We start from the raw sequence: 19879 nt of genomic DNA on the forward strand, positions 1-19879 counted from the left end.
AATTACCAATTGGATACCACGAAATTGGGGATAATAAGGGGTAAAACATGACATAATACAGAACATGAAAAGACAAGAACAGCTCAAGGACAGAACTACATCCCTTTTTTAAAAAAGCACACGTAGCCTACATATTAATACATACACACTATCTAGGTCAAATAGGGGAGAGGTGCTGTGCCGTGAGGTGTTGCTTTATATGTTTTTTGAAACCAGGTTTGCTGTTCATTTGAGCAATATGTGATGGAACGGCATTTCATGCAGTAATGGCTCTATATAATACTGTAAGCTTTCTTGAATTTGATTTGGTTTCTGGGACTGTGAAAAGACCCCTGGTGGCATGTCTGGTGGGGTAAGTGTGTGGTCAGAGCTGTGTGTAAGTTGACTATGCAAACAATTTAGAATTTCCAACACATTGTTTATTATAAAAAATAAGTGATGCAGTCAGTCTCTCCTCAACTCTTAGCCATTAGAGACTGGCATGCATAGTATTGATATTAGTTCTTGATTACAATGAAGAGCAAGACGTGCTGCTCTGTTCTGGGTTAGCTGCAACTTAACTAGGTATTTCCTTGCAGCACTCGACCACGCGACTGGACAATAATCAAGATATGACAAAACAAGAGTCTGCAGGATTTGGTTTTTGGAGTGTGGTGTCAAAAAAGCAGAGGATCTCTTTATTACAGACAGACCTCTCTCCGTCTTTACAACCATATAATCTATATGTTTTGACCATGACAGTTTACAACCTAAGGTAACACCAAGTAATTTAGTCTCCACAACTTGTTCAACAGCCACACCATTCATTACCAGATTCAACTGAGGTCTAGAACTTCCAGAATGATTTACACCAAATACAATGCTCTTAGTTTTAAAGACGTTCAGGACCAGTTTATTACTGGTCACCCATTCCAAAACAGACTGCAATTATTTGTTAAGGGTTTCAGTGACTTCATTAGCTGTGGTTACTGATGCATATATGGTTGAATCATCAGCATACATGGACCAACATCTCCTTCGCATAGAGTTGATCAGGCTGTGATTGTGGCCTGTGTAATGTTGTCCCACTCCGCTTCAATGGCTGTGCAAAGTTCCTGGATATTGGTGGGAACTGGAACACGCTGTCTTACACATCGATCCAGAATATCCCAAACATGCTCAATGGGTGACATGTCTGGTGAGTATGCAGGTCATGGAAGAACTGGGGACATTTTCAGCTTCCAGGAATTGTGTACAGATCCTTGCGACATGGGGCTGCACATTATCATGCTGAAACACGAAGGGATGGCGGAGGATGAATGGCACGACAATGGGCCTCAGGATCTCGTCACGGTATCTCTGTGCATTCAAATTGCCTTCGATAAAATGTAATTGTGTTTGTTGTCCGTAGCTTATGCTTGCCCATACCATAACCCCACCGCCACCATGGGGCAGACTGTTCACAACATTGACATCAGCAAACCGCTTGCCCATACGACGCCATACATGCTGTCTGCCATCTGCCCAGTACAGTTGAAACTGGGATTCATCCGTGAAGAGCACACTTCTCCAGTGTGCCAGTGGCCATCAAAGGTGAGGATTTGCCCACTGAAGTCAGTTACGACGCCAAACTGCAGCAGGTCAAGACCCTGGTGAGGAAGATGAGCATGCAGATGGTTTCTGACAGTTTGTGCAAAAATTATTTGGTTGTGCAAACCCAGAGTTTCATCAGCTGTCTGGGTGGCTTGTCTCAGACAATCCCGCAGGTGAAGAAGCCGGATGTGGAGGTCCTGGGCTGGCGTGGTTACACCTTGTCTGCAGTAGTGAGGCCGGTTGGACGTACTGCCAAATTCTCTAAAACTATGGGCTCTAAAACAAACATTCAATTATCTGGCAACAAGTCTGGTGGACTTTCCTGCAGTCAGCAAGCCAATTGCACACTCCCTCAAAACTCGAGACATCTGTGGCAAAACTGCACTTTGGAGCAGACTTTTAATGTCCCCAACACAAGGTGTACCTGTGTAATGATCATGCTGTTTAATCAGCTTCTTGATACGCCACAACTGTCAGGTGGATGGATTATTTTAACAAAGGATAAATGCTCACTAACAGGGATGTAATAAAATCTGTGCACAAAGTCTGAGAGAAATAAGCTTTTTGTGCGTATGGAGCATTTCTGGGATATTTCAATCAGCTCATTAAAAATGGGACCAACACTTTACATGTTGCGTTTATATTTTTGTTCAGTATAGAAACCATAGAGTAGAACCTTCAGGGTTTATAATTCACTCCTCCATGTAATCTCAATTGGACTGTGACATATGACTTTATCCCCAGCCCCCATTATAAAAGCAGTAGTGATATGTGCATTTTGTCCCTATGATCATTAGCACAACTAATGAGACTAGCAGATTTCCCTATCCCGTTGTATCCTTCCACTCAGCTCCTTGCTCCATTCCCTGCTCAGTCAACTGATTCACCCTCTCCAGCTCTGCAAACGCTTCCGGTTTTGCCCGTTTCGGCAAAATGACTTGCAGCTAATTCGGATCGGCTTGATGAATTCAAACAACTCAAACCCTGGCAGTTTAATAAGGGCAAGCTGTAATGAAAAAAAGAAAGAAAAGAAGCAGAATTTATCTTCTACCAACCCACTCGCCTCTTCTCTTCTTCCTCCTCTCTCTCCCTCTCCTCGGGAATGGCTCCTTGTCGTTTTTAGGCCGGGGGGGAACTGCCTCTAGTCATCATCCCGCTTGGCAATTACAGTGAACGTACGTACGGTGAACGATGCCTCATATAGTCTCGTCACCGCGTGCTGACGACGGGGTGAAAAACAGGGGTGTTTACCCAGGGTATATATGCACGTTCCGGGCCGGTGAAGGGTTGATGGTTGTGCGGGAGTGGCGATGGGATCTGATATACGTCCGGATCCAGCGAAAGGGCTGATCAAGGTTGCCTCCATCACTCACTCGGGTAATCTTTTCCGCCCACGTGAAAAACAAATGATGCTCGCAAGAAGCAGCTATAGCTGGGCCCCGACTGCCTGTCTATCTTACATCTTTATCCTGCTTGGTGATGTTGAGTTATTCAGACTTTCTGTTTTAGGGCACAATGGCATCTTGAGACGTCTGACACGCAATTGATAAATTGATATACAGTCGATTGATGAATGCAATTGTGTGGGCCTGTTGTGACAATGTGCACTAAAATGGGGCATGGATATCACCAGCAGAGTTCACTTTCCCAAAGTGCACTTATTAGGAGTCAACTGTGAAGTATATTGAGACATTTCAGTTGCCTGCCCCAAAAAATCAGAAGTTATCATCCAAAGACAAAGATTCTTGTCAGAAAGATCATTTCAACCCCAAGGGCCAGGATATTTTAATGTGTGATGAAAGCTCTAAATGAACAATGATAGCAGACAAGGTCAAGAGGAAAAGTAGGACATAACAGACTTTATTGATACACTGTATGACAAAAAAGCCCTGTACGAGACTGAACGACTAAACATTTTTGGTCACATCCATTTGTTGCGGCTCACTTTATTGGTTTATGTGTACGCTATCTACCTAAACCTGTAACTCCTTAGACTAAGGATGAATATAGTAAGAACCTTGCTGAGAAACAACTACCTCGAGCCAAATGAGCTCCAAACTAATCCTAAAGGGCAAAAACATGCAGCAGTCTTGAATTAAATTAGCAAGGCTATTTTACACCAATCCAATGTTTATTCCTGTCCTTTCTAACTTAAACTCTTGGGATGTGTCCTGGAAGGCCTCCAATAGCCTCAGGCCACATCATATTCCTTAAGTTGTCAAGGGATGTAGAGGAGCCAGGTATATACACACAGATGCCGGATTCACACTATAGGCCTGACCCTAACCGTACTGTGTTGGCTCTAATATCATCTTTTCACATTGTCGTTTCAAGCACCGTTCCAGCAACTATGGTGAATGCGTAAGCAGGACAGCCCAGTACAGATTGGCTCAGTTTGGCCCTATAGTGTGAATAAGGAAAGTATGCGTCCTATGCTCAACAGCGCAAGCCTCTTGTAACGCGCCGCAGTCCTCGTCCTTGGAGGGTGTCACCTCAAGCAGCAGGGGTACTGTGCATTCAGGCCGTTATTACCGCAAACAGGGTATCGATCCCACCTGGAGGATTGGTGCAAGTCAGCAACTTTATCAATGGCAAGGAGGAGAAGGAGAAAAAAATGAAATTGCATTTTGATGATGGATGCACCTGTCGGACGGAGAGAAAAACAAATGCAAACAACATCAGAGGCTAGAAATCTTCCCTTGAACGTCAATAATAATCACCTCCGGATTCGACGCTGCTAATGTTATTTATTGCAATAAAATGCAATGAAAATACAAACAAAAAACATTTTTACACAATGCAGATTAAAACATATTGCAGAACTCTTACTAAGTAACTTTTCCGATGTAGCTTCACAGTGCTTTAGTACAATCAAAAAGCCTATTCTCTTACACACTATAAGGCTGAACACATTGCAGCACTCTTACTAATTCATACACTTTTTCTATGTATCCTCACAGTGTTTTAGTCCAGCTTTGCTAAGTGAGGCCCTAGTGATCGAACGTAATTCCCTAGAGTCTATATAGATCAGAGCAGAATAAGAGCGGATAGTGGACTAGACCTGAACAGAACGACGTACATCCCGGCCCTTTCTCCTTTACACTGAGACAGCTAATGAGATCCCTGTGAGCTCCTTCATAATGGAAGATCTGGGAGGCCAATTGTCCATCACTAATAATCATATGATAATCACTGCTCTGCAAAAAACTACTGCACCGAGGACCTGGGGTTCCTTCATTAATTTTCCCTTCAAAGTCCTTTCTCCTTTATCCACCGGAGGAGAGGAAGAGGATGAGAGACAGAGAAAGAGAGGTTGAAAAGGAGAGCAAATGAGAAAAGGAAGGGCAAAAGAGTGAGTAAAAGTTAGAGAGACGGAGCGCTAGAGTGCGAGGCGACAATCTCCTGCCTTTAAGCAAGTGATTAATAGGAGGCCCAAATAAAAACACAACAATAAATGCCATGCATAAATAAATGATGAACTGTAACAGTTGGCAGTTTTGTTTGATGCAGAGGGGGAATAGGAGCGTGAGGAATATGATAGATAGAAAGATGGAGGGGTGGTGGTGGTGGTGAAGGGGGGGGTAGCTAATGTAGCTTTAATGTAGCCGCTATCAAACGGGTCATTCATCATAATGCCGTGGCTCTTCATTTGCAACACAATATGGCTGCCGCAGTGCGTTGGAGGAGACTAGCGTATTAGCGGTAGCATTAGCGTTAGTACACCACTGTGCTTCACCAATCTAAGGCAGGAGGAGGAGGTTGGATGGTGCTAATGGGAGCTAAATTGATTTGAGCCTAAATCACAGTGTGTATAGAAATTAGGGGGACAGTGGGGGGAAAGGGAGAGTCAGTACATATCATAATGGGCTTTCTCTTGGGGTGTTAAAAAGAAGGAGTTCACTTACTTAGGCTACGCCAGGCAAGTCTCACTTAACGAGGAAAACAGAGAGAGTTGGAGGAGGTTGAGGGTGGGCGGTGTGACACTGGCCATCAAGAGCTAGGTGGGGCAAGTGTTATGAGACTCTGGCCAATGTTATCCTCAAATGGCTGGTGTAGTGTGGGTGCCAACTTTGGATCCAGCCCAGCAGCAACACTACTGATTTAATTAATATCGCATTATAGACGTTGATAAGTTGAATCTGCGCCCAGAGTCACGTCGGCCCTTTGCAGGAAAGACTGGCCAGTGGCCTACCCTGCTCTTAAATTACTGATGGGAAGAGAGTGATTACCATTCTACCACATAACTGAATATCACTATGGGTTTAAAAATGTATTATTATATGTCAAGGACTAAGACTCTGAGGTGTGTTAATATTCTGTTGTCATGGTCACAGATACTGGCCACATGATTGGATTATTAAAGTATCTACAGGGGGCAAAGGTGAGATGTCTGTTAGAGATGGCTCTGTCTACTGCTTTATTCCTCACACACACACACACACACACACACACACACACACACACACACACACACACACACACACACACACACACACACACACACAGGTAAGCACTAACTTAATGAAATACTCATTCATTGTTATGCATGCAAAAATACATATCAACTAGTGTTCATCATACACATTAATGACTACGTGAATAATAATATTAAAGGTCCAAGGTTTTTATCTCAATATGAAATCATTTCTGGGTAACAATTAAATACCTTACTGTGTTGTTTTCAATTAAATTGGTTGAAAATAAACAAAAATAGCTTCTTAGCAAATGGTATTTTCTCAAGCAAGAATTGTCTGGGAGTGGTTTGAGCGGGGAACAGAAAACACAAAATTAGCTGTTTTTGGTAGAGAGGTTTGGAACTCTTTCTTATTGGTCAATGAACTAATTTACTGCATGGTGTTGTTACCATGGAAGGCCAAAACTCCATCCCACCAAAATAGGCAGAACATTTCAGGTGGTCTTTTCAAACAGGTCTTCCACTATAAGGACATTATCCTCCTTTTCACAATTTCAGTTTTATTCCAACCTCATAGTGTGTAAATATATATTAAACACAGGAAATCATGTTTTTGACTGCACTGGGCCTTTAAGAACAAAAAAGTAATCTGATACTAATAATTCAACATCACTTTTCCCCAAAGGATATCCAACTGGGCACAAATGGTTGAAAATGGTTAAAATATTGTTTCAGTGTATTGACGTGGAATCTACATGGAAAATACATTGGATTTGAGAGTGAAATTATACCCCACAGGATTATGTCATCATGGTAACCAAATTTCAACATATACAAAGCTTGTATAAAATATGTTGAATTTATATCTTTAAAACAACGCCATATTTTCTACATTATATCCACTATCAGAAGAAAAAAATTGTCTGGGCAGCACTTCTTACTGCAGAATTGATCTATCTACAGCTACCCTTTGGTCTCCAATCCATGGTTTATACCACACCTAGCTATGATATTTGTCACTGACTATTAGCAATGTGATATCGTGAGAATGATAATTGAGAGATCTCCACTTAACTAAATAGATTCACTGTTGCTATCAATATCATTTCAAAGGGTAGGTTTAGCAGAGCAAATTAAATGTGACCATTCTTTGTCAATCGTCAATGATGCTATGTAGGCCTATAAAGCATTTATAAAGTCATCAACAGCAAATGTTTGAATTCAACCCAGAATAAAACATAATTGACAATAGAATAGTCCTAGGGTTTCAAGCTCTGGTTGAATTCAAATTAAATTCTATTTAATAATATTGAATTGTGTTTGGTTGTCAACACAACCGAAAATCAACATTTGAAGGAGATGTATGGTCTGCTTAGATAGTTCCATCTGTGCCACTGACTTAGTCTGGCTTTAATTCCAGTTTGTCTACAAATACAAAACGAATTTGTTGGATCTCCATCTCCTATCTCAATTACATCAAATCCCATGTTATTTACAGTGCATTTAAAGTTTGATTTGATCCCATTCTATTGAGTTGGAGATGTGAATTCAATATTTCAATAATAAAACACATTTGTCTTTTACTACCAGGACTGACTTTGCTGATAAATACTTTGTTGAGGAAAAATGTACTTGATACGATTGTGATGTGTTGTTGTCTCAAATCAAGTCAAATGTCATTGGTCACATAGACATATTTAGCAGATGTTACTGTGGGTGTAGCGACATGCTGGTGTTCCCAGCTCCGACAGTGCAGTGGTATCTAACGATTCACAACAATACACACACATCTAAAAGAATGAAATTAAGAGATATATAAATGTTAGGATGAGCAATGTCGCAGTGGCATTGACTAAAATACAGTAGAATACAGTATATACATGTAAACATTATTAAAGTGACTAGTGTTCCATTATTAAAGTGACCAGTGATTCCGTGTCTATGTAGATAGGACAGCAGCCTCTAAGATGCAGGGTTGGGTAACCGGGTGGTAGCTTGGCTAGTGATGGCTATTTAACAGTCTGATGGCCTTCAGATAGAAGCTGTTTTTCAGTCTCCCGGTGGCAGCTTTGATGCACCTGTACTGACCTCGCCTTCTGGGTGATAGCGGGGTGAACAGGCCGTGGCTCGGGTGGTTGATGTCCATGATGACATAACTCACCGAGCTATCTTAAGATGAATGCACTAATTGTAAGTCGCTCTGGATAAGAGTGTCTGCTAAGTTACTAAAATGTAAACTTAACCAAACATTGTTTTTCCATTGGAATTTAGTTGTGCTTTTAGATGGTTGAAAGCATAGTGATTGTGTGAATATAGGTTGTAATCTCATTGACAAATGTCTCAACAAATATTACACAATTATCCACGTTGAAATGAGGTTGCGTGCTCAGTGGGATGGTATTTCATTTTGTGCCATCATTACTGCCCAGTGGGGATTTTTAATGCATTGAGTCTATTCAGAGCAGCCATTACAGATGAACAGTGAGTGTGAGCTTCAGTCCACATGGACCCTTATTGATGGGTCAATAAGAAGGAGAGAGAGAGTGTGTCTGTGTGCGTGTACGTGTGTGAGAGAGAGAGAGAGGGAGGCAGAAAAGAAGAGAATATAAAAGGGTTGGTCACGCGTTCAACTGGACCACTGGACCGTGACTGAGTGGCACTGGGGAGGCTCACCACCGCAAATAGAGATCACTCAGATCTCGCCCCGAACCAGGCCAGACCCTCTAACACGCAGAATGCACAGATTCATTTCTAAACACAAACAAAAAACATCACAAGACATCATTTTAGATCATATTACAATGCACAGATGGTTTGGAGAGCAAACAAAAACACAGAGACATTCAGTATGTGCAAAACATACACACAAACCACAGGGGGCATAGAGTATAACACAGAAAACACACACACTGTCCCTTCAGCATCTTGTTTCACTGCACCACTCTCTGTCCTACTGTGTGAGTGTCTTTCCATCATTTGCACGCAGGCATCTTCTATGGCGTTGCATCCTAAATGAACATAAGTGAGCATCCTTAATTGACCAGCTCGTTAGCCCAAGTGATAATTGGCCATGGACCATCAGCCTCTGGGATGAAAACGAGGTAGCACACTCCAGTCTCGTTAGTTTGGGCTGGGCCATTACACCCTGGTGTGTGTGTGTGTAGTTCAATACATTACGTTATGAGGTGTGCCAGAATGTAAATGAACCATAGAAAAGCTGGTATGCTACATTTCGATTAGCAACATTCCGTGAAGTTTGAGAACTTTTCTGTCACACAAAGTCATGTAGGTGGAAACTGTATTGCCATTACCCTCTGACCTTAACATAAGTGTGTGTTGTGTCTATTGTGTGTCATGTTGTATCTGTCTAGCAGTGGCAAGAGAGTCGTAATTTTAATTAGAGTGCTATGTGTGTGTGTGTAAGGCTGCGTTTACACAGGCAACCCAATTCTGACTTATTTTCCACTAATTGGTCTTTTGACCAATCACATCAGCTCTTTTTCACATCAGCTCTTTTTCAGAGCTGATCTGATTGGTCAAAAAACCAATTAGTGAACTCTGCCTTAGAGGTGGCAAGTGTTTCACACCTATGCAAGCCTATTTGTAACATGTGCTGTATGTATGCTGTTGAATACCGCTGTAGGTACCGTTCAATATTGCATATTGAATTCCTGAGAGAGACAGAAAAATATGTTTGTGTGTGTGTTTGTAAAGACGAAATAGAGAGAGAAAGAAAGAGCAGAGAGCAAGAAATAGGAGAGATAGACTTTTGACTTTGTCTTTAATGATACATCGCCATTTCATTAACACCACCCCCACACCCCACCCCACTTTCAAAAACTAAAATCCCTTGTGCTGCATACACACATTGCCCTCTACCCCACGATACAAAACATCACACATCCCAATAACCAAAACCCCACCACTTCCACTACCGTATATCCAACCCATCTTGCCCAGCTATACAGACGGCCTCCACAACACACCATCTCCTGAAACATCTCCACACTTTTTATAATATGATGGAACTCAAATTACACGCTAAAGCACGCAGAGACCATCCCATTAAATAAAAGTAAAGGGTCTGTTACCTTTGACCCTGTTCCTCCTTGTTAGCCAAATAGCGAACTTTGCCTCAGCAAACAGAAAATTCAACAACACACATTTAGCCTTTTCCTTATTCGAATACATGTACCCCATTATAAACATCCTGACATTAAATTCCACCCGGACTGGCGCAGTGGTCTAAGGCACTGCATCACAGTGCTAGAGGTGTCACTGCAGACCCTGGTTCAATTCCAGGCTGTATCACAACGGGACGTGATTGGGAGTCCCACAGGGTGGCAAACAATTGGCCTAGCGTCGTTAGGGTTTGGCTGGGGTAGGCCATCATTGTAAATAATAATTTGTTCTTAACTGACTTGCCTAGTTAAATAAAGGTCACATTTTAATGTAAATTACACAACCTCTCACACAGACATTCCAACAGAGACATGAATGGAATTAACCTGGCGCACACAGAAAACACATGATGCACAGTTTCACTCATGACACAGAAAGGACACCCCTGTCTGACTCCCAGGTCGACCCGTGCCAACCAGCTATTAGTGGCCAGGGCTCCATGTAGAACCCTCCACTGGAGGTCCCCTGACCTCTTTGGTACTGGGAGTTTATAGAGCCCCCTCCATCTAAAACCCACCGTACTCTCCGCTCCATGTACCCCCTGCCACTGATGTGCATTCACTCCTGTTAGTCTCCTAATGTTCCTCACCTTAATGCAGAGGTTGAAGAGGGTTTACCTCCCACCCCCTCAAACACTCCTAAGCTCAGAGTGTTAAAGTCTAACAAGTCCTCCATACCCCCATGCCAGTTCCCGGTCTCTGCTGTCACCTGCAGTGGTGGAAACATTGGTGGCTCCTCCCCCTTTGGCCGCTCAAACACCCCCCCTTACCAGCTCAGACAGTGCCTCCTTGACCTTCCCCAGGAATCTCTCTAGCAGCCTAAGAGATTTTAGTCCTGTTTGTTGTGCCAGGACGTCCGGAGTTTTCCACCCCTCCTCCCCCATCAGCCACAGGTCACCCAGCCGTAGTAAACCCTCTGCCAACAGTCGCTTCTGCAGGGTGGCCAATTGAAGTGGAAGATAGGCTCCTCCCACACTTACAGCACAGGCCCCACACCCCCTTCTTGTGTGTGCCTTAACAGCTGCCAGGCTCTCAGCAAATCAGAGAGACCTGCTGTTCTCTTTCTCTCCAATGTCATAAGGAATACAGTGGGGGAAAAAAGTATTTGATCCCCTGCAGATTTTGTACGTTTGCCCACTGATAAAGAAAGGATCAGTCTATAATTTTAATGGTAGGTTTATTTGAACAGTGAGAGACAGAATAACAAAAAAATCCAGAAAAAGGCATGTCAAAAATATTATAAATTGATTTGCATTTTAATGAGGGAAATAAGTATTTCACCCCCTCTCAATCAGAAAGATTTCTGGCTCCCAGGTGTCTTTTATACAGGTAACGAGCTGAGATTAGGAGCACACTCTTAAAGTGAGTGCTCCTAACCACAGCTTGTTACCTGTATAAAAGACAGCGGTCCACAGAAGCAATCAATCAGATTCCAAACTCTCCACCATGGCCAAGACCAAAGAGCTCCCCAAGGATGTCAGGGACAAGATTGTAGACCTACACAAGGCTGGAATGGGCTACAAGACCATCGCCAAGCAGCTTGGTGAGAAGGTGACAACATTTGGTGCGATTATTCACAAATGGAAGAAACACAAAAGAACTGTCAATATCCCTCGGCCTGGGGCTCCATGCAAAATCTCACCTCGTGGAGTTGCAATGATCATGAGAACGGTGAGGAATCAGCCTAGAACTACACGGGAGGATCTTGTCAATGATCTCAAGGCAGCTGGGACCATAGTCACCAAGAAAACAATTGGTAACACACTACGCCGTGAAGGACTGAAGTCCTGCAGCGCCCGCAAGGTCCCCCTGCTCAAGAATACATATTCATGCCCGTCTAAAGTTTGCCAATGAACATCTGAATGATTCAGAGGACAACTGGTGAAAGTGTTGTGGTCAGATGAGACCAAAATGGAGCTCTTTGGCATCAACTCAACTCGCCGTGTTTGGAGGAGGAGGAATGCTGCCTATGACCCCAAGAACACCATCTCCACCATCAAACATGGAGGTGGAAACATTATGCTTTGGGGGTGTTTTTCTGCTAAGGGGACAGGACAACTTCACCGCATCATTTGACGGGGCCATGTACTGTCAAATCTTGGATGAGAACCTCCTTCCCTCAGCCAGGGCATTGAAAATGGGTCGTGGATGGGTATTCCAGCATGACAATGACCCAAAACACACAGCCAAGGCAACAAAGGAGTGGCTCAAGAAGAAGCACATTAAGGTCCTGGAGTGGCCTAGCCAGTCTCCAGACCTTAATCCCATAGAAAATCTGTGGAGGGAGCTGAAGGTTCGAGTTGCCAAACATCAGCCTCGAAACCTTAATGACTTGGAGAAGATCTGCAAAGAGGAGTGGGACAAAATCCCTGAGATGTGTGCAAACCTGGTGGCCAACTATAAGAAACATCTGACCTCTGTGATTGCCAACAAGGGTTTTGCCACCAAGTACTAAGTTATGTTTTGCAGAGGGGTCAAATACTTATTTCCCATATTAAAATGTAAATTTTATAGCATTTTTCTGGATTTTTTTGTTGTTATTCTGTCTCTCACTGTTCAAATAAACCTACCATTAAAATTATAGACTGATCATTTCTTTGTAAGTGGGCAAACGTACAAAATCAGCAGGGGATCAAATAATTTTTTCCCCCACTGTAGCTGCCGGTCCAACACTAATTTTCCAGCTCTCCTCTGCAGCGCGCAAGCTGGTTCCCTCCAGCCGACATCAGTATGGTACAGCAGTCTCTGCGCCGCCTTTAGTATGAATGCAGCCACCCTGCTCTCCACTTCCACCAGGCCCTGTCCTCCTTCGTGGACGGACATGAACAACGCTGCCACCCTCAACCAGTGATGGCCCGACCATAAAAAATCCACCAGCTTGCTATGCAGGTCTGCGGGCAGACTGGCGGGGGGGTTGAGGACAGCCAGTTTATGCCACAGGGAGGATGCCGCCAGGATGCCGCCAGGCACCCTCCCTCTATATAACACTTGGGACAGGAGCCACCTCCATCTGGCCAGTCATGAAAACCACTGCCTGTGACAGCCCCTCCCAGTTCTTCCTGACCCACCTCTCCGAGCCCAGGTACGCGCCTTAAAATGTTAAGCTCTTCACAACCGCACTGCAAATCCCCTGGAAGCAGGGGGGGGGCCCTATCACTCCATGCCCCACATAACAGAGCTTTGCTGTTTCCCCAGTTCACCTTAGCTGAAGAAGCTCCTTGGTACACCTTCCGACTAGTCTCTACTGCCTGCATATCCTGCCCATCCCTGACCATCACAGAAGCGTCATCAGCATACGCCGACACTGCTATGCCTGTCAGCACACTCCCTGCAGTCTCCTGCATAGGAGGCCCAAAAAAGGCTCAATGGCTAGTGTATATAACTGCCCCAATAGAGGGCATCCTGGTCTACTGCCACGCCTCACCCAGACTGGCCTACTGAGCCCCCGTTCCACCTTGACCATACATGATGCCCCAGCATACAACATCTTGACACAAGCCGAAAACTTTTCCCCAAACACAGACATCACATTAAACAGATATTTATGGTCCACTCTATTGAAAGCCTTCTCTTGGTCTAAAGAGACTGTTATAGCTTCATTCTGAAGGTAGGTAAGGAGTCAAGCGCAGGAGAGCAGAGATGTCAATGTAGCGTTTCTTTTAATAGGCAAGTCCAAAAAAATGGTGCAGGCACAATCACCAAAGACAATGAGAACTAACAGTTACTCACGGAAGGAGAATAAACCAACGCTCCTTACTATAATAAACACACATGAATAAACTGTGGAAAGCCTCCACAAGCAACATGAAGATAATCCCACACAAACCTAAGCAGGGAAACAGGGGTAAATATACACACAGGAATTAAAGCAAATGAAAACCAGGTGTGCATGAACCAAAGACAAAACAAACAAATGGATCGGTGATGGCTAGTAGACCGGCGACGCCGACCACAGAGCACCGCCCGAACAAGGAGAGGAACCACCTTCGGTGGAAGTCATGACAGAGACCAGTATAAAGTTCACATTAGAAACTCTCAACAAGTCCAACATGTCCCTGATTAAGAACAAGTTGTCTGTGATTGAGCATCCCGGTACACATTACGTCTGGTCCTTGTGTACTATAGAGTCCAGATGGGACTTCAGTCTGTTAGCAAGGATCTTGGCAAATATATTGTAGTCCGCACAGAGGAATGCCACAGGCCAACAGGTCTTAAGTCCCCTTTCTGGGCAGGAAAGTCAGAGCTGCCTGACGGCAGCTCATTGGCAACTCTCCTACCCCGACGCACTCACGCAACACGCAAAAGAAGTCCAGTACAATTATTCTAATTATTTGGTAAAAGGGCTTTTATGTACTCTGCGCCATCATCTTGGAAGGCCTTACAAAATACTTTTAAACTGGAAGAACTTGTCCCGATTGGTGTTTTTAAATCATTGATTAAGAATTTTGAGGCTGATTCCTTGACCTGTCAATGTTTTTAATTTGCTGTTTTATGATTTTGTAATACTCTTGTGATTTCTATGGTTTTTACTAGATTACCTGTAGTTTTTCATGTTGTCTGTCTGTAATTGTGTAATGACTTGGTGCTGCCTATCTTGGCCAGGACGCTCTTGAAAAAGAGATTTCAAATCTCAATGAGCCATTCCTGGTTAAATAAAGGTTAAACACAATTTTTATAAATAATTCCCCTGAATTTTTTATAAACTATACTGGGAGTCCATCGACCCCCGGTGCACGGCCGGGGGATATCTGGGTTACGCATCTGCCAGTTCATGGGATAACAGGGGAATGTCCATTTTATCCCTCAGTGGCAGAGAGAGCTTAGGGAGTTCTGCAAACAAAACCTGAACACACAGTTCTGGCCTATACAACTCAGTATTAAACTCCACAGTCCACTCCCGCATCTCCCCCATCACAGAGGTCACCTGCCCATCCGACAGCCATGGACAATGCATACCCTTGGCTTCACCGCTCTGTCTTTCCAAACCAAAGAAGAAGGAGCTGGGAGCATCCATCTCCTTAAGCATGGAGAACCTAGCTCTTACCACTGCTCCCTTTGCTTTAACCTGGAAAAAAATGCCAAGGTCCCTATGTAATTTAGCTAAATTAGCCTGGAGGCCTACATTGCCTTGCCCCACCAGCTCTACCACCACTTCACTGATATTACGCTTGAGTTCCCCAATACTCTCCTAGCCTCTGAGGATGAGAGAGCTGTATACTGTTGACAGAAAAGCCGAATTTTGAATATTCTCACACCCCACCATTGACTCAGATACTCCTCTCTTTGCTGCCTCCAAATTTCCCAAAAAGTCTGGAAACCTAAGCAAAAAGTGGTATCTTGTAAGAGCTTTACATTAAACCTCCAAAAGGATGACTGCCGAGGCCCTGGTGAAATAGACAGCCAAGTCATGGTTATGTGGTGATCTGAAAACCCACGGGAGAATGGTAGCGCCCAACAGCCTATTGCTCTGATTCCTGGACATGTAAAACCGATCTAGTCTGGCTGCACTCACCCTATCCCCAAAGACCTTCACCCATGTATACTGGCTTGTGTTGGGATGTCTAGTTCTCCAAATATCCACTAGGCCAAACTGCTTAATGATGTCCCTTAACACCCCCACTGAGCCTGAATGAGGCTCCTCCCCATGTTTTGTTTGTTGCTAAATCCATTGTACAATTCCAGTCCCCGCCGACCACCAACAACTCTTCAGGCGCTACCTGAGAGAGTTCCTGTCTAAAATACCCAAACAGACGCCCCTCTCTCTCCCTGTGATAGGCGCATTTGGTACAGAAACAAAGGTTTCTGTACCAAATATTAAGTTCTGCTTTTCGGATGTATCAAATACTTATGTCATGCAATAAAATGCTAATTAATTACTTAAAAATCATACAATGTGATTTTCTGGATTTTTGTTTTAGATTCTGTCTCTCACAGTTGAAGTGTACCTATGATAGAAATGACAGACCTCTACATGCTTTGTAAGTAGGAAAACCTGCAAAATTGGCAGTGTATCAAATACTTGTTCTCCACTCTGTATAAGGACAAAACCCAGGTTATTAATTTCTGCTTTTACTACAAGCAGTCTACCCCTACACACCACCTTTGAGGAGCATTTTTTTACAGCCAAACCAGATGCAAAAAGGACCGCCACCCCTGCACTAACATTTGTTCCATGGCTCAGCACACTTGCCCCTTTCCACCAGAGCCCCCAATCGTCTTCATTCACCACATCACTATGCCTCTCCTGCAGAAACAACACCTGTACTTTTTTTGTTTGTTTTACATATTCACCCAACAGACTCTTCTTTCCTGCATCTCTTGTGCCATTTATATTAAGCGAGCCTACCCGATGAGTCTCCATAGGACGTGGGAAAAAAGCCAGCAAAGAAAGGGACCAATAGCAAAGCTCAAAAAGCCCCAGTGCTAGAAAAAAAATCTAAACAGCAGGAGATAGACCCTTACGCATGGTTGTGACCCCCTTCCTCAACCTAAAATGTTTCCTGATTGAGAGGACACCATGCCCCTAATTTTTCATACCGTGTTGTACTGATCTTACAAACTTTCCCAGATCGCAAAAAAAGCTTCAAGGTTAACCTTTTACCCTTCAGCCTCATTCAGGAACCTTGACAGTTCCCTCACCATGTACTTTGACCCCTCTGCCTGACTGGACCCATTGAGGAGTCTGAAAAGAAAGCCTCCTCACCATCCTCTTCCTCAGACTCACCTTCCTCCTTCTCATCTCCATCTCCCATCCTGACCACCTGCCCTTTCTCACTAGTCGGGGCCTTCCCCACAGCACCAGGCAAAGGTTCCTTAGTGTCTTTGACCACACCAGCCTCGCCCCTCCCACCTTCTTTCTTCTCCTCCTTTTTCATCTCTCCCGTTTGACACCCTCCTCCACCTCCCCTTGTCGCTTGCCCTTCCCCACTATTCTCTACTCATCCACTAGCATAACCTGACTAGGCCTCCGCTAACATCAAGGCGGTGACCCGATCCTGTAGGTTCATGCTCTACAACATTCGCAGAGTACGACCCTGCCTTACACAGGAAGCGGCACAGGTCCTAATCCAGGCACTTGTCATCTCCCGTCTGGATTACTGCAACACGCTGTTGGCTGGGCTCCCTGCCTGTGCCATTAAACCCCTACAACTCATCCAGAACGCTGCAGCCCGTCTGGTGTTCAACCTTCCCAAGTTCTCTCATGTCACCCCGCTCCTCCGCACACTCCACTGGCTTCCAGTTGAAGCTCGCATCTGTTACAAGACCATGGTGCTTGCCTACGGAGCTGTGAGGGGAACGGCACCTCCGTAACTTCAGGCTCTGATCAGTCCCTACACCCAAACAAGGGCACTGCATTCACTTCTGGCCTGCTGACCCCCCTACCTCTGCAGAAGCACAGTTCCTGCTCAGCCCAGTCAAAACTGTAAGCTGCTCTGGCACCCCAATGGTGGAACAAGCTCCCTCACAACGCCAGGACAGCGGAGTCAATCACCACCTTCCGGAGACACCTGAAACCCCACCTCTTTAAGGAATACCTGGGATAGGATAAAGTAATCCTTCTACCCCCCCCCAAAAAAAAGATATAGATGTACTATTGTAAAGTGGTTGTTCCACTGGATATCATAAGGTGAATGCACCAATTTGTAAGTCGCTCTGGATAAGAGCGTCTGCTAAATGACGTAAATGTAAATGTAGACCCAGCCTCAACTACACCACACCACCATCCATAACATGACTAGACCCAGCCTCAGCTACACCACCATTTCTAGCATGACTAGTCCCAGCCTCTGCTGACTGAGTCTCATGGCACCCTGCACGTTGACCTCGATGTCCCCCACTGGCGCTTGTACCCTCACCTTGTTTATGGCCTTTGTGGGCACGCTAAGCTCTTATACCGCAAATCCCCACACTCAAAGAACCGTAGAGTGTCTGTGCTGGCAAAGCTGACGTAGAGCCCCCCGTGCCTCACTTTTAACTGTTGCTCATTGTTATTCAGAAACATTAACACTTTCCTCCGGAACAAAACAACATGCTTAACTTCACTAGGGTAGGGGGCAGCATTCGGAATTTTGGATGAAAAGCGTTCCCAAATTAAACTGCCTGCTACTCAAGCCCAGAAGCTAGGATATGCATATTACTGGTAGAGTTGGATAGCAAACACTCTAAAGTTTCCAAAACTGTTAAAATAATGTCTATGAGTATAACAGAACTGATATGGCAGGCGAAAACCTGAGGAAAATCCATCCAGGAAGTACTATTATTTTGAAAGGCTGTTTTTCCATTGAAAGCCTATTCACCATACAAAGACATAGGACCCAGTTCAGAATCTCTATGGCTTCTTCTACATGTGGCCAGTCTTTAGGCATTGTTTCAGACTTTTACTCTGAAAAATGAGGGAGATACAGTACTTTCAATGAGTGGAGAGTGACAATTTCCAGACATGATTCCAGCGCGTAAACAGGAGCGCACCTTTCTTGTTTCTCCTTTTCTATTGATGAAGCTTTTGTCCGGTTGAAATATTATTGATATTTATGACAAAAACAACCTGAGGATTGATTTTAACATCGTTTGACATATTTCTACGAACTTTTATTGTACTTTTTTGACTTTTCGTCTGGATGTTGAGAGCGCGCTTTGTGCCTTTGGATTACTGAACTAAACGCACCAACAAAACTGAGGTTTTGGGACATAAAGTGGGACATTATTGAACAAAACAAACATTTATTTTGTAACATGGAGTCCTGGGAGTGCCACCAGATGAAGATCATCAAAGGTAAGTGATTAATTTAATCGCTATTTCTGACTTTTGTGAGTCCTCTCCTTGGCTGGAAAATGTCTGTATGGTTTCTTGTGGCTAAAGCCATTTTGAAATCGGTCACTGTGGTTGGATTAACAAGAAGTTTATCTTTAAAATGGTGTATAATACTTGTATGTTTGAGGAATTTTAATTTTGGGATTTCTGTTGTTTGAATTTGGCGCCCTGCAATTTCGAGGTGGGACGCTAGTGTCCCAATGATACCAGAGAGGTTAACGGCCTCTGCCTGAAAACCTCCCGACAGTACACGAAAACCGCCAGCAAACTTACCAAACAGACTCAGCTTTTTACGGATTTGATCATCCGTAATAAACGGAGGCAAATTCGCAACTACCACCCTAGTCGAAGAATTCGAAAGAGGAGAAATCGGCACCAACACATCCCTTACAAATATTCCACTAGCAATCAGCCTACCCACCAAATGTACTCTGTTCATGAACACAACCACAGCTTTGTTCATTCTGGATGTGGAATGTATAAATTCAGCTCCTACCTGTTCGCTGACCATGAGCAGAACCTCCTCCACCTTAACTCCAATATCAGGAACACACCATGCTGTAACGACAGCGTCTCCTCCGCGCTAGGCTGCGAAGCCTTCGCGCACACGCCACCGTTCAAAACCCCCAGGAAACTAAAACTCTGTCCTCATCCTACATAACTTTGAAAAAAAACAGTGGGTACCGCTAAACTAACAGTTCGCTAACCCTCCACCATAAAAAAGACAACTTGAAAGGAAAGAATCAAGAAAATAAGTAAGGACAGAGCCCTCCACATGGCCTCTCAATCTGAGAGAGAATGGGGTTCTTGGCGGTAGCAGCAACAGTAGCGGTAGCGACATAGGTGGTGACAGAGGCCTTAAGCCTGGCTGACACATGACATGTTTAATCTCCAGCCCCG

The 19879-nt window shown here is 44.1% G+C and overlaps 1 protein-coding gene across 3 annotated transcripts in view; it reads right to left on the minus strand.

The window, feature by feature from the left end:
• LOC115203975 (netrin receptor UNC5D-like) overlaps window positions 1-19879 on the minus strand; it is a 327175-nt gene that overhangs the window by 195591 nt on the left and 111705 nt on the right. The gene's annotated exons all lie outside the window — the stretch shown is intronic.

The sequence above is a fragment of the Salmo trutta genome, chromosome 12, assembly GCF_901001165.1.
Source record: "Salmo trutta chromosome 12, fSalTru1.1, whole genome shotgun sequence".
Classification (NCBI taxonomy): Eukaryota; Metazoa; Chordata; class Actinopteri; order Salmoniformes; family Salmonidae; genus Salmo; species Salmo trutta.